Raw genomic sequence first — 23,021 nt, 5'->3', positions numbered from 1 at the left:
CCATATTGCTGAGTGCGCGCTCTAGATGTCGGGGACATTTTTACATAAAGACTGCACGCTGCGCGGATGCCAGCGCTAGATGGAGCGAGGGAGTGTTAGTACGCTGCCTGACTCGGCTTGGCTTGTGTGTGAGAGACATTTCTTTGATTGTGCTGCTATTTTAATTTGAATTTAAAAAAAGTACTTGCTGCTATCACAGATTTTTAAATATATAAAAATTAATGTTCATTTCTAAAAACGGAATCTGCTGCTGACAGTGTTTTTTTCACAATTGGAAAACGAACGCTTTTGCTTTCATACTCTGCTGCTATAACTGGCCTTTCTTAACCGGAATCAAGTAATCACTCTCCTCCATGCACCATACACCACGCATCACGGGGAATCCCGGTGGACAAATTAGGCCACCATCTTTCTGAGTGCGCGCTCTAGTTGTCGGGGCCTTTTTACATAAAGGATGCACGCTGCGCGGACGCCAGCGCTAGAAGGAGCTAGGTGGTTTTAGTACGCTGCCTGACTCGGCTTGGCTTGTGTGTGAGAGACATTCCTTTGGTTGTGTTGCTATATTAATTTTAATTTTAAAAAACGTACTTGCTGCTATTACAGATTTTTAAATATATAAAAACGAATGTTCATTTCTAAAACCCAACTCTGCTGCTAACAGTGTTTTTTTCACAATCGGAAAGCGAATGCTTTCGCTTTCATACTCTGCTACTATAACTGGCCTTTCTTAACGGGAATCAAGTGATCACTCTCCTCCACACACCACGCATCACGGGGAACCCGGTGGACAAACTAGGCCGCCATCTTGCTGAGCACGTGCTCTAGTTGTCGGGGCATTTTTACATAAAGGATGCATGCTGCGCGGGCACGCTGCTGGCGCGCCGAAGGCGCGCCTAATGCACGCCCGTCTGCGCCCGTCAGCGTTCCGGAAGGGGCCAGCGCCAGTTTTGCTGCTCGTGTTCTGTCAGAGTTGTCAAACGATCGCCTGACTTACAGCTGGGCAGAAATTATGACTAGTGGGTTCCACATGGGTGAGTGTAGGCAGCAATGGATGGTCTTGGACCATATTCATAGCACATTACAGCAGCGCATTTTCCAGTTCAGAAAGGACTGCTGCTCCACCATCTTCAACAACAACATTCCTATGGCCACACAGAACTCCCAGTGTATACGAGCCGCCCTTATTAATGCCCAGTCCATGGTGAAACATGCTCTTGACATCTTTGAGCTTTTATCTAACACTCTGTCAGATATTTCATTCATATCAGAGACATGGCTTAATGAATCGTGATTACTTTGCAGCTGACACAACATAAACATCAAGCAGGTATGAGTTATCATTATTTTCAACACCACTCCCCTAACATCCATAAAACAACAGAACACTCACACTATTCCTTTTACTTTCTAGATCAGCCCCTGATGAAGGTACCAAAAGGGTACCGAAATGCATTGGGCCAGGAGCGAAAACAGCTGATTTTTGATGAACTGTTAAAATATTGATGAAATGCTATTGAATGAAGTATTGTGATTACAGGATTTTTGAATAAGTAAATTGAATGTAAGATGAAATTTGTGTTGAACTAATCAAAGAAACAGATTATGAAAATAAATAACTGTTTAACAAAGTTTGAAATTGTGTAAAAATTCAAATATCTAAGGTGTAGGATCAACACCAAATGCACAGTGTGCAACTGGATGAGTTCAGTACTCATCTTAACTTAATGAATCTGCAACACAAACCATTGCCCTGGCTATTCCTGTGGGGTATAAAATAGCAAGGGTAGACAGCAAAATAGGCAGATGTGGTGGAGTTGCGGTAGTGCTCAGAGAAACCTGGGCGTTTATGCAGGCAGAGCCCCATGACGATTGGTGAGGGCGAAGCCCTGGACTGCCCCCTCACCCTATCCCCTCATTGCACGTTGGGGGCCATCCTGATCTATCGTCCCCGGGCGCCTTTTTTAAGGTCCTAGATAAACCATCGTGCCCAGAGCTCTGCAATATACGAATGTCCTACTCTTGGGGGATTTAAATATCCATTTAGACTGTGCGGAGACCACCGACACTACAGAATTTAGGGACTTGTTGAATCTGGCTCATTTGGCCCAATGGGTAAACTCACCATCTCATAGAGGGGGGCACATCCTTGATGCTGTATGTTCCAACTTTCCTTTAGTTGTCCAAGATACACTTCCTGTTTCCTGGTATGACCATTTTTTAATTCACTTCTGTTGGTCCATACAGACTTCCTATCAGACCATGAGGTCACCTAACGATAGTTATCCTCAATGAATAGAGCCAGCCGACCTCGGCAAAATCATGTTAGACAGCCGCCGATCCGCTTCTAAAGACTTGACTGTTGCCTCTGGGGTTTTTAACATCTGGCTCTCACAGGCTGCAGAACATCTTTCACTACCTCTGGGGAATAGGAGAGCAAGAAACACTCCATCCAAACCATGGTTCTCAGATGAGCTAAAAAAGCTAAAACAGCCATGTAAAAAACTAGAGTTCAGTTGGAGACAAACCTACTGCCCACTGGCAAAAACAGTAGTTAGGAAATCTCAGAAAGATTACTATGCTGCCATCAAAATAGCCAAAGGCAATTTCTACGCAGAGCGTATCGCTTAGTCAAAAATTAACTCAAAATAATTTTTTAGCATTGGCCAGAGATTCCTGAAGCCTTGTGCGGAACGAATTGCAACCCCTGCTTCTGATTCTTGGTACGAGGAACTGTCCGGGTTCTTTACTGATAAGATTCAAACAATCCAGGACAGCTTCGGGCCCATCAGTCAAGTGCGAGTGGATCATCCCTCGTCGATTTTCTCGGACCTGAATACAGCTGGCACCTCCTTGTCAGCCTTTACTCGTATTTCTCTGCTAGATACATTGGACATCCTTAAATCCCTCAAATCAGGTTCACCAGCTGATCCATGCGTAGCTAGGCATTTAGCAGCAGTAGTGGAAGTGGTTAACCCTGAATTGAACAATATCATAAATTTTTCGCTTCAAACAGCCACGGTTCCATCTGAGTGGAAACAGGCCAATCTACTCCCCTTGCTAAAAAAGCCTTCCTTAAACCCTACTGTACTAGCCATCTCACTTCTCCAGGTTGTGGCTAAGGTATGTGAGAAGGCAGTACATAAAAAACTCTCACAGTTCGTGGAGATTTCTGGTGCCCTCCACCCAGCCCAGTCGGGATTTAGGGCCACATACAGCACAGAGACTACCCTGGTTGAGATGTCAGAGGATATTAGGGAATGCCTAGATTCAGGCGGCAGAGCGGCCCTGATATTATTGGACCTCTCTGCCACCTTCGATATGGTGCCAAATTGCCAACTTCTGGCCCGTCTCTCCAATATTGGAATTTCTGGTGGGGCATGGGATTGGATCAAATCCTTCCTAGAGAATAGGACACAGCAGGTATGGCTGCCTCCGTTTTCTTCAGCACCGGAGTCCCCCATAGCTCAACCCTGAGCCCCTCCTTTTTAATGTATATGTTACGCCTCTCATCCATTTGGCGGAGGAGCTGGATGCAAAGATCGTAGCTTATGTAGATGATACCCAGCTCCTCTTCACGTGGAAGGATAACGATCTGTCCCCTGTTTCAGCCAAAAACTGTCTTGCAGCAGTTTTTAAATGACTGGCAGGAGCTCAACTTAAATGTAACGAGGACAAGCATGAGATCCTCCTCTATGGGTCTTTCCCGCCGCATTTTAGGGATTACTTCTGGCCTAAGGGTTACCCAGTGCCGAAGTCCATGGTGAGCCCAGTGAAGAATCTGGGGGTCTGGTTCGACGAGGACCTCCGTTTCGCACCACAGATAAAGAAATTGGCTGATGTGTGTTTTGGCACACTGAAATCACTCAGGAAATTCCTGCCATTATTGCCCAGATCAGCAAAAGAAATGATGACCTGCCCCCTTATTCTATCGCGCTCAACCTACGTCAATGCTTTATACATTGGCCTTCCCAGCTATGAGTTAAAAAAGTTACAGACCATCCAGAATGCAGCGGCAAGAGCGCTGTTGGGCATTTTTGGTAGAACCAGCATGAAATAACATTTTCGGGATCTGCATGGGCTCCCAGTGAGACAGCCTGTTCTGTTCAAGGCACTCACACTTGCCCATGGTGCCTTATATAAATGAGGCGCCCACCTACCTAAGAAGACAATTTTATTTCTTTTTTTTAGTTTAAAAAGCTTTATTGAGTAGAAACAATGCAACGTAAAACATCATTACATATGCAAACAATGTCAAATAGGTAAAAGAAAACCGAGAATAGTAATGCAAATTGTTGTTGTTGTTGAAGGCTTTATTCGATTAAAACATATCTTATAGCAAGTTACAACACAATTAAAAATGAATTTTTTTACAATACCCTGTTAGAACAATGAGTCTCGATAAAAACAAGTGTTAAAATTAATTTAAGAACAGCCTTTTAAATAGATAACAAAAGCCTTTTGGTTCGGATGGACCATGCCCATCCTAAAAATTTAGATACACCACATAAAAACAGAGTCCGGGTATCCGACTTCATAATACGTAGGGCCACAATATGGTGCCGAGTGCCTAGATCACTGCAGATTGGTTTCAACCAGCAATGTCCTGGCACAGCATATGCCGGGCATTCGAACATCAGGTGAGCAACAGACTCGACTCGTGACGTGCAAACTGGGCAATAAGGTGAGGTCTGAGGCAATGCTTTCCAGCGCGCAGTCAGTTCATTTACTGGAAGGGTGCCCACTCTAAATTTAAAATACAGCGCCCGGTCAGTTGGATTGGTAATGATGTCAAGGTATTGTTCATAGACGGGCACGTCCTTGAGCCTCAGAAACTCGGTAGTAGTTCTACCTTGCTTCGAGTTAGAATTCTTACTATCGGTTATCCAGTTCCAATACAATTTTTTGAGAGTGGCCTTCGGGGGAGCAGTTGTAGATTCCCAAGCATCTCCGAAGCCCAGCTCACATAGTAAGAATTTGACATCTTTTAACCACTTAATTTGTGACCATCCATGCATCGACATAACCTCCGAAAGACCTTCTGCGTAGGAGGCCAATTCAGGGACACGCCACAGCCGTGCCCTAAGAACCAATGGGCGAAATTGGGCCTGATCTTTGATCGAACGACACCCTATGTCTAGAAGCAACGGTAAGGAAGGAGTACTCATTGTAAGAACCATAAGATCCTTCAGAAATGTATTCTCTGAATTGGCTAACAACACCGTATTACATGTGCCCCAGAGTTCTTCCCCATACAAGGCCGCACTCACCCCTCTGGCTTTATAAATTTCAACAACCGGAGCAATTGGTTTGGTTATAGAAGAGCGCTGCTCTTTAAGGAGGGACCCTACTATTCTCTTGTGGCTGATAAGCATTTTTTGAATATGTGCGTTCCACTGCATAGAATCAGTGAGGCGAAAGCCTAAATAGTCAAACTCCGAGACCCTCTCGAGGGGGACAGAGTTTAATGATGGGGGGCGACCTAATCGCTTGGGTGGGTTCAGCACCAGAGACTTAGTTTTTCCTATATTGATTGTCAGGCCCCTTTGTGTGCAAAACGTATTAAAACCATCCAAGAGACTCTGCAAGCCCACAGGGGATTTGAAGATAAGGAGGGAGTCATCAGCGAATAGGAGAGTTGGTATGCGCTTGCCCGCCAGGGAAGGTGCATCAGATGGGATTTTTAGAAGGTGGTCAACCACTCCATTCACAGAAAGCGAAAAAAGAGTGGGAGCGAGCACACATCCCTGGAGGATACCCCTATTCACTGGAATCCTATCGTTTTTTTGCCCCTGCGTGCCCCACCGCACCTGGACATAATTATTAGAATGTAACCTCACCAACAGGGACAAAATATACGGGGGCAACCCCATTTCAGTCAATACCCCCCCCAACCCCTCCCGGGGTACTAGGTCAAAGGCAGTCTTCAAATCTATAAATGCTAGATAGAGACTGTCTTTGCCCAGCACCACCACCTTCCAGTAAAGGAGCATCATTCTAAAAGCCTGCTCAATGGTCCCTGTGCCTGATCTAAATCCGGCTTGATAGTCGGATAAGATGTTATTTTCATCCACCCATTGAAGTACCCTCCCCAAAACCACTTTCCCTGCGACCTTCTGTGAACAGTCAATAAGGCTTATCGGGCGATAGTTGGCGGGGTCGTCCCGACAGCCCTTCTTAAAGATAGGGATGACCTCCGCCCCCTTCCATGAATCAGGGACTGGCGCGCCATTGTTAACAGCGTTGAGTAATGATGTAATTATTCGCCCCCACTCAAGCCGGTTAGCACGTAGCAAGTCACCCGGGATCCCATCAGGCCCAGCTGCTTTAAGAGGCACCAAGGATCTTATAACATTCTCAACTTCCTTTAGAGTGAAAGGGTGCCCTGTTGAGTCCCCTGGATGGTTGGTAGGGATGGAATGAGACAGGCTGCACCTGGCTATCTTCCCTAGTAAATGTGTATAGGGAGGAAAAGTGGTTAAACCAGCATTGGCCCGGGATGTTACACGTAATGAGGGTGTTATCTGGCCTATCCCTGGTCCTCACTAAGTTCCAGAATACTCTGGAAACTCTCCATGCACTGGCTGCCTTAAGGTCAGACCAGAACCAGTCTTCCCATTCTTTCTTTGCCTCATTGATAGTCTGTTTGTAGTCTTTTCTCGCAACCCTAGTCCTAGCGGGGGAGTTGCTTTTAACAGCAGCTATTAACACAGATTTCTTCCCCCGCATTTTTTAGTAAACCAGCCCGGGGTATTCTTGCTTCTTTTACTCTCCGCCACGGTCGGATCCCTAGTTGGGACTACGAACAGATTGCCTAGTTCCTTGACAGTCTCACAAAAAAGAGCAGTCACTTAGTTTTTTGTCAAGGAGGAGGCGTCTAATCTGGCCTGTGCCGTCCCCAAGAGTGCCCCTATGACTTGGAGTTTCCCCTCATCTAGTGCAACCTTACACCATTTTAGCCTTCTCCCTCAATTTGAGGGACGGGCTTCCCTAACGGTAGCTGTTTTGGTGGGCGAGGTCAAGCCAGACACCCCTGGCCACAGATGGTGTAGGGCCAGGGCTAACGGGTTATGGTCACTGTCTACTGATGGAAAAACTTCCATGTCGTCCATAAATCTCCAAAGCTTGAGATCAAGTAGGATATAGTCTATCCTGGCGGTGCGATTCACCCTGTTGAAAGTGTGGGCTCCCTTTATATCCGATGTAGTTCGGCCGTTTGCCGCCCTCAACCCAAATTCAAGTGACAGAGAGTTTAACTGTATAGCCCGTTGTGACCACCTCCTTATCGGGTCAATTGATATGGGAGGAATTCCCCTTCTGGAGTCCTCATCGTCAATGTCCAGGATGTCATTCGAGGCAAGGGAGTCATAGGTGCAATTAAAATCCTCCGCAACAAGTACATACGAGCTAGTGGGACACTGTTCGAGTAAGCCCTCAAGGATTGCGACCATGGGGGACAAAGATCCCCCCTTGGTACCCCTGGCATAGATGTTGAAGATGTCTAAAGTTAGTCCTCTCTGGGGCCCCCTGACAGTGATTTTTAGTAAGTCAGGGGAATTTGTTGCACTCTGCACAATTTGACACCCCAACGATATATCCACCCAAATAAGAAGACCACCTGAAGGGCGACCTTTCCCGAAGACTGAGGAAACTGCTGGTATATGATATGTACCATAGCCAACCTTGTAGCAAGGTCTCTTGGGAAATACAGATGGAGTGAGCCTCCACCAAGGTATTCCAGTCGGGTAAGGCCAGATTCTGGGAAATACCTGCGAAGTTCCAGCTGAGAATCCTAAGAACTGGATCCGTCACAGCTGGTACCACAACGGGCTTGTCCACCAGGGTACCAGCCCGCTGTGAAGACACCGCAAGAATTCCCTCACCTACATCCCTACCATTGTCCTTTTGTGTGAAGCATGTGGCATAAGTTGTCTTCAGCCCAGAGCTAGGGGATATGGGGTCAGGCCCACTACAGGGGTTGGGCAGGGGACCAGAGAGTGCACTGACCTCACCCGACTGACTAAACTCAGGTGCTAGTAATAGACTCAAAGATAGGCCCATGTTGTGGTTATGCACACCCCGTCAATAGCTACAACCCCTCCCGAAGCTTCGAAAACCTATGCTTGGAGGGTAGTCCCGAAAGGAAACGTAACTACTGGGACGAAAGATATTCTGTTCTCTACCCCGGGGTAGGTAGGGGACATTCTGTTGTCCTACAGCACTGGTATAGAAGTAGCTTAGATCAACTGCGCCCATACCTGACCAACTGCCCTCGGCCTGCCAGTTGCAGATGAACTGTGCAACCCTGACATCTTTAAAATTCACAACAATACAGTCCCCCTGGCAGAACCTATACCTATTACCCACCCACCCCACCCTTCTGGCATGGAGAATCTGGCCATCCAACTCACTTGGTAGCGGTCTGTTCTCCCTTAGCCAGTGCATGGTTTTGTTTTTGAGCTCCTGGTGAGATTCCGAATTTTCTCCCTTCAGCCGCGGAACTCCAATTAGCACCGCAACATAAGGCTGACAAGCTGGCGGGAGATCAATCGTAGGGAGTCTTGGGGCACCATTGGATTCTAGAAGGGGACGTTGGGGATTCGCCACAGGATTACAGTTGTTACTACCCTCGGTGAACCGTTTGGGGATGTTATTCTGCCTTGGTGTCCTCTGGTGAGTGGTTTTCCTTAATACACTGTGGGGGGGCTAGTTGGATATTGCACAATCGCATTGGGAGACTTAGTACTAGCCGCCTGAACGCTAGTGAGAGGTCCAGCTAAAACAGCTCCTGGCATCCCTGTCTTAGCTGGCAGAGTTACATCAGGGAATACTGATGCCCGCACTGTAGCTATGTCCTGGCCCGTGTCCGAGTTTCTACTTTGCTCATGGGCTACCTGGGAACTCTTAGCATGTCATTTAATTAGGGACTTAAGAGAGAAGAAGTTGTCCAGGGTAACCTGCTCAAATCTATCCAGCCTCTCAGCCACAGACTTCACCCTCTTCAGCACTGGGAGAATCAAATATTTTACCAATTTCTTGATTTGGGCTACAAGTGGGCTCGGGGGTTGAAAGCCTAAGACAGAGATAGGCTCGAGACTACCGATCTGATCCTGTGTTGTGCAGGCATGCTCTAATTGGGTCGGGTTCGTGAGCTGGGCACTTCCTGCAATTAGATTTGGTGTCAATACCATTGCTTTCTTTCTCTCCTCCCTCCGAGAATTCACTATGTCCAAAATAGCTTTAGATTTGAGCTTTTTGGCCAAGTGAATACGCCCCCCTTTTTTGCAGCTTGTGACTCTCTTCCTTTTAACGGGAGGCGGTCTCAAGCCCGCTACTGCCGCTGATGACTGATTACCTGGGTGACCCTTAGATAAGTTCAAATTAACTGACTGCACAATGGTTTCTAAGGTGGCCACTGGTATTTCAAGAGAGGTGCGGAGGGCTGGCCTGGTGGGCACTAGCCCATTTAGTCTATCCAAACTTGCCCTGATGGCACCCACGTTGTTTTGAGTTTGGTTCGACGAAACACCGTCTGCGTGCACTATTACATTAGGAGGGGAAACTGCTAGGGCTAATGGGCCTAGGGAGGAACGCTTATGTTGGTGAAGGTTAAGTGAAAGACGGCGTTCCGTAATGGCAATTTCCTTTTCTAGCACAGAATATGCTTGGGTAATGAACTGATCCATCGTTCCAGTTACACAGCCAGCCCCCACCCTCCCAAGTTTCCCTGACCTGGTTGTCATTGGCATGGGAATATAACTGGTAGGGAAGGGGCCAATACCCCAAAGACAAAAAGTACAGTTTGGGGGGTGAGTTGTGTACAAATATATCCCAGGGTTAATGACAGGAGGTTAGGGGGGTGGGTCTGCCCGGCCTCCTTCGGCCTATGACGGCCCTGGACGGTCTCGCCCTTGTCCCGGGCTTCTCTCGGGACGCTCCCGCACAGCGGAAGACTCGGTCCAGGATGTAGAGCTCTCGGCGTCCTGTGGGCGGGGCTGGCAGCAAAGGCGGGTTCAGGAGGTATGAGTCTGGCAGGGACTCCTGGGATAGTGAGTCCCTGCTTGCACCTGTCACAGCCCACACTATGGTTGACGAGCGCCCCACAGTCCGCGGCTCCTGCACGCCCAGGTGAGGTGAGATTACGCTCTCACTGACGCTGGATTCGAAGCGGCACCCGCGGACCGGGTGCTGCGAGTTGTCGGTGTCGCCCGCTGTCCGCAGTTCTCTGCACCCGGCAAACAGTAAGTAAAAGTGTCCCACAAGGTAGGGGAGGCAGGGTGGTTTAAACCTCTTGGCGTCCTGTGGGCGGGGCTGGCAGCAAAGGCGGGACCAGGAGGTATGAGTCTGGCAGGGACTCCTGGGATAGTGAGTCCCTGCTTGCACCTGTCACAGCCCACACGATGGTTGAGGAGCGCCCCACAGTCCGCGGCTCCTGCACGCCCAGGTGAGGTGAGATTATGCTACCACTGACGCTGGATTCGAAGCGGCACCCGCGGAGCGGGTCCTGCGAGTTGTCGGTGTGGTCCGCTGTCTGCAGTTCTCTGCACCCGGCAAACAGTAAGCAAAAATGCAAATTGAAAACGAACCCCGAAAAGGGGTGAACCATATACCAATGAACAATGCTTTTATGACTTTTTTTCATTTTGGGAGGGGAGAGAGAGAAAGAAAGAAGGGAGAAAAGGGGGGAAAAGAAAGAGGGGAGAAGGCTACAAAGAATACATCATCTCATGAACAAAACTTAAGTGAGATCGGAGTGGCAAGAAAAGGAAGTATTGGGTGGTCAGGGATCATGTCTAGATAGATATTCAGTTAAGGGAGACCACAATAAATCTCTGTTAATTAATAAAGAAACTGATGTAGCATATGCGCGGTCAAGTCTGCGGTGATGGCATAACAGAATCCACCAAGCATTGTAGATAATTTTCATAGTGTCCTTCCAATTAGTGGTAACAATTTTAAATGAAATTGCAATAAAAAGATCAATGAATTTACGAACATGACATTGAACGTTCCAAATGGAAGCCAGCCCACCCAGGAAAATATAAACAATATCAAATGGAACATCAGTTGATAGAATATTATTGAGTGTGGACCAAACCTTGAACCAAAGTGATTTAACCTGAGGGCAAAAGAAAAACATGTGTAAAAAGTCACTATTATCACAGGAGCAAGACCAGCACTTTTTGGAATCTAATAGTTTAAATTTAAACAAGTCAGTAGGAGTATAGTAAAGCCGATTATAGAAGAAGTAAAATGTCTGTGTGGTGCTAGCTGAGAGGGAAACTGTATGAATTTTAGACCAAATGGAGTCCCAAATGTGTGTGGGGAAGGTTTGGCCTAGATCTGATTCCCACACGAGTTCCAATTTAGACTTGGGCCTATCAATAGGAGATTGAGAAAGTAATTTATAAATGTATGAGGGGATGTGGAAGTCAGGTGGAGGGGGAATGAGAGGGAACTCAGAGGAAGTTGGAGTATCTCGCAAAATAACAGAGGACAGTACAGGGGCGAGCAATGTGTATTGAGAAGAGTATTTGTTGGAAATACCAAAGGAGTCACGAAGATCATGGAAAGTTGTTAAGAAATCGCCGGTTATTAGATGCTTGTAAGTGAGAATTCCTTTATCAATCCATTCCTTCCAAAAGTGCGCTCGATTGTGAAGCTTAAGAGATTTGTTATACCATAACGGAGTAACAAAGTGAAAATCAGAAGGGGAGGAGAAGGAACGGAAAAGTAGAAGCGTTAAGGCTTCAGAGTGCTTGAAAATGGGAGAGATAAACTTTTGAGGAGGTTGGGATAACCTGGTAGCAGTAAGGAATGAGAAAGGAGTAAGTTGTGCTAATTCCAAAGAGCTCCAAGCCGGTGCAAGTGAAGAAGACGAGTCTGCGAGAAAAGGCCTGATTTGTTTAAGGGTAAAGGCGGAGTGGAAGCGTGAGATATTGGGAAAATTGACACCACCCTGGTTCTTAGGTTGTTGAAGACGGAGAAGTGAGACCCTAGCTTTACGTTTTTCCATAAAAATTTCGAAAAGAGGCTATTGATAGATTTAAAAAAGTAATGGGGAAGGGAGACAGGAAGCATAGAAAGATAAAAATTAACAATGGGAAGTAGCATCATTTTAATAGTGGATAAGCGCCCCCACCATGAGAGAAAAAGTGGAGTCCAGCGTTCTATAAGAGAGGAAAGTTTTTTAAGAATATCGGAATGGTTAATTTTGATGGTTTCAGTAATGGTATTGGCGTACAGGACACCCAAACACTTAATGAATCGGGGATTCCACTCAAAACCCGAACCCTCGAACATATAAGGAAGACAAAACCTATTGAGGGGAAGGACTTCCGATTTATCTATGTTTAATTTATAGCCAGAAACTAAAGAATAATCATCTAGTAAAGAAAAGAAAGCAGGAAGAGCGTCTGTGGGATTTGAGATGTAGAGCAAAATATCATCAGCGTAGGCAGTAAACTTAATTTCAACATCCTTACAAATAAAACCAGAATAAGAAGGGGACCGCCTAATTTTCTCAAGGAAGGGCTCTAACGCCAAAATAAAAGGAAGAGGGGATAATGGACAACCCTGTCTGGTTCCTCTATGGAGAAAAAAGTAGGTAGATTGGGCACCATTTACCCAGATAGAGGTTTTTGAGTCAGAATAAAGTAGTTGTATGTATTTGAGAATAGTGGGGCTAAAACCGTGCCAACTAAGCGCTCTAAACATAAAATCCCAATTAACTCGATCAAATGCTTTCTCGGCATCCAAGGTAATAGCAGCGACAAGAGAATCCATTTTGGCAGCAAGGAGAATTATATTAAGAAGAGTTCTGGAATTGTCCGTTATGGACCTACCTTTTACAAACCCATATTGATAAACATTGACCAAATTGGGGATAACCGAGTTAATGCGAAGGGCCAGAATTTTGCATAGATTTTACAATCAGTGTTAATAAGGGAAATAGGTCTGTAATTCTTGCAAAGGGAGGGATCCTTATCTTTTTTGGGAAGAAGACAGAGCATTGCCTGCGAAAAGGAGCCTCTAGACTCGCCTGTATCAAGGAAGTGAGTAATTAAGTGGAGCAAGTGAGGAACCAGAACCGTCTTAAAATGGAGAAAAAATAATAGCGAAAATCATTCCGGACCGGGTGTTTTATCCTTGGGGAGAAGAGAAAGCGCAGTGATAATTTCTTTTTCTGAAATTGGAATATCAAGGGGAGAAAGATCAACCTGGGAGTCAGAGGGTTTAGGGATGGAGCTAAAGAATGAGTCTATTTGTTCAGGAGAAGGATTGGATTCCGGCGTATAAAGGGAAGAGTAGTATTGAACAAAGCAGTCAAGAATTTTAGCATCCGAGGAGTGGGGAGATCCCTGAGGATCTTTAATTACAACAATCTTAGATTTCTGCTTCTTGATTTTAAGGTTATTAGCTAGTGCTTTACCAGCCTTGTTACGACCACCATACATCTTGGAGTTAAATTTGAGAAGCTGATTAGAAGCGGAGTCCCAAGAGTGTCTATTAAATAGCATCTTAGCTTTAATCAAGGAAGTTAGTGAATCAGGGGAGTTAGTAGTGAAATACAGGTGTTCAAGGTCCTTGATTTGTTTAAGGAAAGAGGATGCCTGAGTAAGAGCCTTTTTCTTCAGGGACACAAAATCATCCACGAGCAGCAGCTTTGAAAGCATCCCAAATAAAGTGGAAGTCAGAAGATGTGTGTAAGTTAGTGCAGAAGAATTCATCCACGAATTGTGAAAAGTGGACAGTGAAAATGGGGTCAAGAAGTAGTGAATTTTTGAAACGCCATCGACGAGATGTGGGAGTGGGAGAAGGATAATCCATGTCTAAAATAATAGGTGCGTGATCAGAGATGAGGATGGAACCTATTTCGGAGTTGGTCATGAATTGGAAAGCATGATGTGAAAGAAAAATGTAATCAATTCGGGAATGGGAGGCGTGCACTGGAGAAAAAAAGAAAATTCTAAAGAGTCAGGATGGGATGTTCTCCATGAATCAATTAAACCTCTAGATGAAATGGATTTGAAGAAGAACTTTTGCATTTTGTTAGGGACATATCTTGCTTGAGATTTGCGATCCAAAAAAGGATCCATCAATTGGTTGCAATCCCCCCAAACAATCAGATCATCACTCACATTAGGAGGGAGGAAAACTCGTTCCAGGAGGATGGGTCAACACCATTAGGGCCATATACATTGCAAAGAGAGAGGTGAACATCATTAACAAAGCTATCTAGAATCAACCACCTGCCATTGTAATCAACAATTTCATTTTGTATTTGAACAGACAAAGATTTGTGAAATAAAATAACAACACAATTTTTGTGGTTAACAGCTGGAGAGCAATGCTTCTCCAACCCATTGCCTGCGCAACAAGGATAGTTCCTGTGAAGAGCAATGCGTTTCTTGTAAAAAAGCAATTTGACATTGCAAACGAGCGAGATGAGACAAAATGCGTTGCTTCTTAATAGGGTTTCGGAGACCCTTAACATTCCAAGAAGTGAGTCGAAAACCTCTCATAGGAGGAGAGGAGGAGGGGAGAAGAGAAAAAGCATATAACAGTTAGGAAAAAAAGGTGAGGTGAAATAGAGGAAGGTGACTAGGAGAAGAGAAAAAGATAGAACACATCTTGGTGAAATGGACGAGGAAATAGAGAGATCACCTAGAATTTAAAAACAGGGAAAAAGTAGAGAGACAATGCAATACCGCTATAAGGAGTAGCAAGAAAAGAGTCAAAAAGGAAAAGGAGAGAGGTAAAACAGTAAGAAAAAGGAAAGGAAAGCAGAGGGAGTTACAAACCAGGACATAGAAAAAGAGAAAGGCAATAGAGAGGTTAGAGAGTGAAGGAGGAAAGAGGGAGAGATAGGGAGGGAAAGAAAGAGAAGTAAGGGAGGAGACACCTCCCGAAAATGAAATAAGAGAGAGAAGATGACAAAAAGCCGAGGGACTTTAGCCATGAAAAACAAGCAAAATAAGGACAATGAATAGGGAGGGGGAGCAGCGAGAACAAGACAGCCGCATGAGCAGAAGAAAGAGAAAACGAATATGGTTACATATAAAACGATAATAAAGGAGTAAAACCGAGAGGTAATAAAAACCACAAGTAACCATTTAAGACAAAAGAAGGAAACTTACCAAATGGATAGGAGGGGTGGGCAGCGTAACGAAGGGCACAGTACATGATTTGGAGCGGCACAGAGAGGAATCAATCAACAAGGACTACATAAGAGGAACCTGTAACAAGAAGGGTACAAGAATGGGATGAAGACATCAACGTAACAAAGAAAAATATATAGAACAGCATTAACAAACAGACTCGGAAACATAAAGATCAGGGTTTACTAAAGTCCATGGATTCTTCCTTGTGAGTGTGGATAAATTTACGAAGGTCAGCAGGATCGTCGAAGCTGAAAGATCTGTCCTTTTAAGTCACTTTGAAAAAACAGGGATGAATGAGGCCATATTGGGCATTCATTGATCGAAGGGCTGGTCGCAATTCCAAAAACTCTGTACGTCGAGCTGCCGTTGGTTTGGAGACATCTTGCGTGATAAAAAGTTTATGACCAGACCAAAGAAGCTGCTTATGCTGTTTGGCAGCATGAAGGATAGCCATGAGATCTGAGTAAAGAAGGAAATAAACTATGATGCCTCTGGGCTTTGCAGATGAAGAAGAATTTTGATGTGCCCGTTGAATATTGTCTTCCAGGTGCTTGGGATGACCAGTAATAGGAAGGACCTGGGTCTTCAGGAACTGGATATTGTCTGACCCTTCCGAACCTTCCGAAATACCATAAATGCGTAGATTATTACGCCTATTTCGGTTTTCCAAATCCTCGGTGGTCCTTTTGAGCAGGTCGACCTCCTTGATAAGAATATCAACCCTGGATACGACGTCCTGAGCATTGCTAACCTTTTGTTCCACTTCAGACAACCTCGAATCTAGACTGGACCATTTCTCGTCAAGTCTCTGGAGAGTTGTAGTAGTATCCGTCATGAAGGGGCGTATGAGACGCAATTCTTCCATAATATCCTCCAACGTAACTGGAAGTGGGGACTTCGAGGGAGATGGGGGGTCTTTTTTAAGGCATTTAGCATTGGCTGCAGCATCTTTGCGTGAAACAGAGACGTTGCCATGAGCCTTTGAGGTATTCGGGGGTTCCATTGCAGAGACAAGGGCACCAATCACCAGGTAGGCAGAGAAAAGTAGCTATAACGGAGGTAATTATAGCCTTGAAGAAACCACCAGTAGGCAAACAGAAGGCAAACAAATCACTGAGGCAGCCACCGTAGTAGAAGGAATCTTAAAGTGCCAAAACGAAGAATAAAGTACGCCAGCAGTGAAAAAATCCCCCCAAAAGAGACCAGAGCATGAACAGCAGTACTAGTAAGGCATATCTACCATAAAGAAGACTGCGACATCATTTGAACCCTGAGGTGAATGGGGAGGGACCCAGAAAACAAGGATGTCCAAAGTGTCACAAGTGGGGCAACTTTGAGGTCCAATTAAAGCAGCAATTCCATCAGGACCACTACATTAAAAACAGGAGACCAGGTCAAAGCAGCATAGAAAAATAAATGCTGCGATGGGAGAAAAAAAAAATGGCGTCCGGAACCGGGAGGAGAACATTTCGGTCCCAAATTAAGGAAGGAGCCTTGCAAATAGATCGGAAATCATACCCTGTTGTGGCGGGTACCTTCCAACATTGAAAACCGCCGTTTCGGGGCCAAAACGCTGCCGAAAAAACAGGACCTTCGGAATCGAGCGCTGCTCCACAGCGCAGAGCTGCTCAGGCTGCGGCCATCTTGATCGCCGCGTCGCGCGCCGCCCGACAATTTTATTTCTATGTGCCTCATGGACATCTTCGTTCCGCAGGGCAATGCTTTGCCGTTATACCACGCTTCTGCCTTGCTAGGATGGGGGGAGCTCCCTCTCTTTTAAGGCAGCCAAAGCCTGGAATGCTCTGCCCTACAAACTACAAAATACCCAATATCTTAGGCTGTTCAAGAAACAGTTAAAAACACTGCTCTTTAACTAAACACCTAGCCGTGTTCTACGCCTTCAGTCTCCTTTATACTGGTGCCCGCGCCGAGACACTCCAGAGTATCCGTGCGCGTTATAAATATATTATAACATAACATAGGTGTTTGGTATTGAGTGGGCTTTTACTTGAGCTTGAGTTTGTGATTCGGAGGTAGTTCTTAAGTGCAATGGAAAGGTCTCATACAGGGCGGTTGTTGCAGGCCCTTCCTCATATTTTTATATCATTCGGTGATGCAGTTGGCAATGCTGTTGGCACAGGTGGCGTTTTCCCTTATTACTGTGAGTAACACAACATCTGGTGCCAGGGTGTTGATGATATGCCAGATTTCCATGGCTAATCTGTGCAGGGAGGACACTTTCAGGAGGATGCAATTCTGGGATCATGAGTTGGTGCAGTTTGGTGTGTACATAGATTGTGTGTGTGCAGATGGTGGTGAAGGTCTGGGGGCAGTGTAGTCAGGATTACTGTCCATGATTGTTGCTCTGTGTGTACAGGTTGCATTTCTCAATGTTTTCACTGGTACAGTGCATGGACATTTGCTGAGTCATAGCTGAGGGATTTGGGAGATCCATGACCTCTGGCACTGGTTGTGTTTGGGTTATTGACAGCTGCAGAGGGGTTTGACTGTTGAGCATATGCTGTGCATGCCTGCTGTGTGGACATGCATCAAATTGGGAAGGGGTTACAGATGTGCAGATAGAGTTTAACATGTTGCAAGCATGTAGAGAGTCAAAGAACTATTGTGAGTTATCACATCAAAAAACTGTGTATACATGTGCATGCACAGACCAATTATTGGGACCAGACAAACGTACAGTGAACTTTGATGTGGAATTGATCCAGCATTTACAATGTCCAGGTGTGGGTGGCACTACATTGCTGTACTTAATGTGAAAGGAGTTACATGGTCTTGTAATTACATGCATGTGTCACGCTAACTTTTATTTTGTATAGAATGTACATATGTCTGGAATACCAACATGATTGTACATCTGTTCATGTTTCTCAGGTCTACCACAGCCATATACAGAGGGGAAGGTTGGCAAATTTGATGACCCCAAAGCTACCAGTGAGTATCATTCATCATTGATTGTGATGTTGGTGATGTGCAAGGTTGGAACCTTGAATCTGTATGTGGGCAACTATAGTATGACCACTACATCTAGCTGCAGTTTCAACTTGTTGAACTATATCAAAGCTCAAAGACCATGCTGAAACACATTGTGAATGTTGTACTGTGTGGAGGCATATGTGGACGTATTAAAAGCCATGAACTTGTCAGACAGGCCTCCCCTTGAACCACAATGCAAAATGGAGTTCCCATTTCCACTTAGACTAGAGTAGCAGAAGCCAAGTGGAGACTGCAGCATCAGATGGCTGATGTTTGGGGAAGAAGGCATGCTTAACACAGTCCTCACTACATGTGGGTTGTGAATGTACAGTTAATAAAAACTCACAATGTTAAAAAAGTTACATTTATAAGAAAAGCCTTATTTACATTTAGTAAAAAGAGGGTGGTCACACTCTGTAAGATCATAAAAGTCTCGATTACATTTAGGTAAAGACCGTTAAAAATTGTAGGGTCAAAGTACTCATGCGGTCTAGCATAGTAGTGGCTTGGCAGATGCTTTAGGTGAGCCATGCGGCTGTTTCGTGAGTCTTTTAGCCGCTATATCAAAGCATTTTGTTAATCTGCAATTTAACTGAGTCTCTTTGGGATAAAAAACACAGCATCACAGCCTTCCTACAACTAGTTATGCCCTTTTGGTTCCCAAAAACTCAAAGTAAGGAGCGCCTTGTGTCCATGAGGTTTGGGCAGAAACAAATAATGTGTATTAGGTCCTCTTTTCCTGCTCTGTAGAGTCGGCAACGATTTTCTGAGCCTTCCCTTTTCCAAGGTGCCAAGTGGGGTAGTATTGGCATGATCCCGAGGCGCAGGTTTAAAAATGTGTTTTTTGTCATCGGGGTTAGGCCCATTTTTAGATATTCTTGCGGCTTCAGAGCGTTGTAGTCTTTCAGCACTGTCCATCCATGTGCCCTCTTGGCCAGGGTTTCTTTGTTCTCTATAGATGATATCATTTTGGTTACTTGTGTGACCATTTTTTTGCTTAACACAGTCCTCACTACATGTGGGTAGTGGTGTTGTGCCCAATCGTTGGACAGGATGGTGTTCCTGGGTTGCAGTGTGGGTGTAAGGTCGGAATCAGCTGGTCTAGGGAAGTACATGGTTTGCAATGCTTTTTCACATAGAGTCAATGTAATAACACAGAAAACAACCAAGCACAACTGGCCATGCTCACTGCTCGTCATTGTCATATGTCTCTTCACGATTTTAACATTTTATGTGTGAACAAGTTTAGTTATCTGACTGTTATTTGTCATCCATGACTCAAATGTCTGATATATACTACTAGGAATACCTAATCAATGACCCACTCTCAAACTACATCCATAGACCATACTCATTTGTATGCAAATGAGCTATAGGAATGGCAGTCTGCCTTATGTATTTGGATGGGGTAATCCTAGGGCTGTGTCAAGAACAATATTTTTGTCATCACAGAAGTGTGGCACATCTTGTACTCCAAAATTGCCCTCACAATCATGACTCCGTAAGACTTAATTTATGATGCTGTAATGAATCCATGGTCCATTATTGTGAGGACTAAGTAGCTGTAATCAAACTGTAGCTATGTTTTGTGTGTCATAGATTGAATGATGTACACAAAACCAAGAGTCAACTTTTTTAAGGTAGGTGCATGTATGCTTGATAAATAAGCTCAGGTGTAGTTCACCCTGCTAGTACTACATGGCATGCTGCATGCCAGGCAACATGAGTAGTGTCATCAATTCTGAGGTTCATCATTGTTGAGACACCAACCACATATCTGTTTCCAAAAATGGAAATTGCTACTACAGTGCAATACGCTGTGGATGTGTGAAATGAACGGTCAAGTGGCATAGATGTCTAGAAAAGATGATCTTCATCCACGACACACCGTGACACCGTCTGATCTCAGCTGTTGTTGAAAATTAAGGGTCACATGACTGCATGATTTGTACATGGGGTGCCAACTAGGCATCCCCCCTTGGTTCTAGACATTATACAACGTCTGCACAATAACAAATATGCAAAAATCAGCTGGGGTTCCCAGGGCCAATTGACAAGAGAGGATCGCGGGGAACAGGGGGGTCCGCCAGGGATGCGTGCTGGCTCCCACCCTGTTCTCTATATACATCAATGGGCAGGTTGATTTTTTAAGACAAGATCCAGCCGACGCTCCCCTGTTGGCGGGGGAGAAAACACCAACCCTCTTGTTCGCCGATGATACTCTTCTGATCTCCAAATCACCGGGGGGACTCCAGAAACTTTTGATCGAGTTTGCTAAATTTTGCAGCTCTCGGGGGTTGATAATTAATACGGCTAAAACAAAACTCATGAGCATCAACCCATCAAAACGTTTTAGAAATGGCATTACCCTGAATGACTGCCCCTAGACACTGTTGAGTCCTTCGACTATCTGGGAATCCGCGTCTCTCATAACATGAGGTGGAGTTCCCATCTAGCCAAGATGCGGCTGTGCCATAAGCGGGTCTCTGGGGCCATCATTAGAGAGCAACATCTATCTAGGAGTAGGCCAGTAGCCCCTGCGCTTGCAGTCTATAACGGCAAATCACTGCCTTTGGCCCTTTATGGGTCTGAACTTTGGGGCTTGGAGAATGTTGGAGAGCTTGCCAAATCTGAAAATAAGTTCATGAGAGATCTTATTTCCCTCCCTGTCTCAACCCCCTTGAAACCTCTACTGTATGATATGGGAAGGCGCTCCATCAAGGATATTGCACGATTGTGCCCCCTCCTTTTCTGGGCACGCATAAGAAGGACCGCTGAATTGTCCAACTATGCAATAGCCCTTGATGAACTAATAGCAGCTGATATGAGGGGCAGGATTAAGTGGATAACTGACCACCGCCAGCTCCTATCAGATATAGGCCTCAGGGAGGCCTGGACGAGTCAGGTCCCCCTCACAAAGCAGGCTTTGAAGCGGATGTATTGGGACTGGGTCCAGACACATGAGATCTTGAACCCCAAACTAGGGAAACTTACTGAGGGGTTCTTTGAACACAAATTCATCTCTAGACTGGAACCCTACATGGACTTTATACAGTATCCTAAGGACAGGGCATTGTATGTGAAGCTGAGTTTAGGGACTCTCCCCACCAATAGTGTGACCGCTCCCTGGAAAGGGCTAAATTTGACACCTACACCCTGCCCATGTTACGCTTATCATAACGAGTCAACTGCGCACCTTCTGTTTGCCTGTCGGGCCTACAGATTGGCTAGAGCTAAGTGGCTTAAACCTGTCTGCCAATTGATTGGCCCAATGAATCATCGCACTGCACTATGCATTCTGTGCACAGATATAACTTCATTGACATTGATTTGCGGGGTGGCCAAGTTTCTAGACTGTGCGTGACTGATAAGGAATAAGATCTTGACTAAAAAGCCAGCATGTCTTACTAGTTCTGCCATGTTATGAGTATAGAGTCTGGGTCCGTATTGCCATACGTTCATCCTAATTGCTGCCACGCTTTTGTTAAAATGTTCAACCTTGTGAATTGCCTTAGTTGTCTTTTGTACTTCTGTTGTCTTTCTGAAATGAATGGATCTTATCTTGTAAATTTTTGGGATAGTATGATGCTTGTATATTTTAAACTGTTGTACAATCGTGTTAACATTTTTATCTTCTAAAAACATTATATATGCTTTTATGATATTTTATGTATTGAAAAATAGCTCATACCACATGGGGAGCCAGATAATGTAATTTTTTGTGGAAATCATCAAAGGCCATGATGTATGTTAACTGGTTTCTCATTTCTCTGGGTCTTCATAAATTGATTAGTTTTTAAGTGTGAAAATTATTTTCATAGAATCATGACATTCAGCAGACTGCACAGTATGTGATGAACCAACTGAGTGGTATTGTATTGGTTGTGTGGGCCAAGCAGTGACCGGATGATTGGCTCTAATGTTAGAATCATCGCACACGATAGCATGCATTTCCTAACTACATTTGTCAGTCATGTACATATTGACTAACATGTGTCCTTCTTTTCATACAGATAACATGAGTGCGGAAGAGGAAAGGCTTTTCCGCATACGGAAGAACCGATACTCAGACATTGGTGAAGTAGCGAAGGGGTTTAGCTGGAACTCTCGCCTGTATGACAAGCAGAAGGCAGCTAATACCTGGAATACCAACGCCCCAGCCAAGAATGGGAAGAATGGCAAGCTTTCAGGCTAGCATCCTGGACCATCTAAAGCCTCGACCTCAGCACCAGGAGCTGTCAATACATCCCCCTCTACGTCAGGACAGTGTTGCGGACATTGAATGTCTAGCCAAGATGTGGATTTAAAAAAAAAAATGGATGGACTTGAGCAACAGATGGCTAAGATGTCGGACAAAATGGTCAAAATGAAGCAGTGTGTGAACCTTCTCATTTGCTTGATCTGATGGGCTGCTTGTACATATTGTCATATATTGTGTATTGTTTTATAATAAGGATTAATTGTGTTGTAGAGTTAGCATTGTTATTATAGGTACTCTTAGTTAGTTTAGTTAGGTTAGTTAAGTGTTCTTATTAATAACTTTATTCCTTTTTTTATTCATAGAGTATTTGTATAATATTTAGGGGTGGGTGGGTCCTTTAATATGTGTGTACGTGTTTTAAAAAAAAAAAATCCCAATTTTTTTTATACAGTTCTACTTAGTTTATGTTAAGGATAAGTATGTGTATGTCTATTGTGCATTGTTGTGTTAAGGGCTGGGGGATGATGTTTAGTGCTCTCACGTGATTCTTGTTTATCTTAGGATAAGTTAAGTTAATTTAGGTAGGTTAGGCATAGGTAGTATAGATAGGTTTTAAGATTTTAAATTAGTTTATTAGATATTTTAGTAAGATTGTTTTAGATGAT

General features: G+C 44.7%; 1 protein-coding gene and 1 long non-coding RNA gene across 4 annotated transcripts in view; one reads left to right on the top strand and one right to left on the bottom strand.

Moving 5' to 3' along the window:
• Positions 1-23,021, bottom strand: part of LOC144769168 (extracellular calcium-sensing receptor-like) — a 313,553-nt gene that overhangs the window by 240,541 nt on the left and 49,991 nt on the right. The gene's annotated exons all lie outside the window — the stretch shown is intronic.
• Positions 94-23,021, top strand: LOC144766881 (uncharacterized). Of its 3 annotated transcripts, none has more exons than XR_013597964.1 (3): positions 94-128; positions 18,054-18,113; positions 22,169-23,021. It is a non-coding gene; the product is annotated as an uncharacterized LOC144766881 (long non-coding RNA). The 3 variants fall into 3 exon arrangements; XR_013597965.1 differs by lacking the exon at positions 94-128 and adding an exon at positions 457-531; XR_013597966.1 differs by lacking the exon at positions 94-128 and adding an exon at positions 492-527.

This window comes from Lissotriton helveticus, chromosome 7 (genome assembly GCF_964261635.1).
Source record: "Lissotriton helveticus chromosome 7, aLisHel1.1, whole genome shotgun sequence".
NCBI lineage: Eukaryota > Metazoa > Chordata > Amphibia > Caudata > Salamandridae > Lissotriton > Lissotriton helveticus.
Note: the sequence above shows the minus strand (reverse complement) of the source record. Positions and strands in the feature narration are given on the sequence as shown.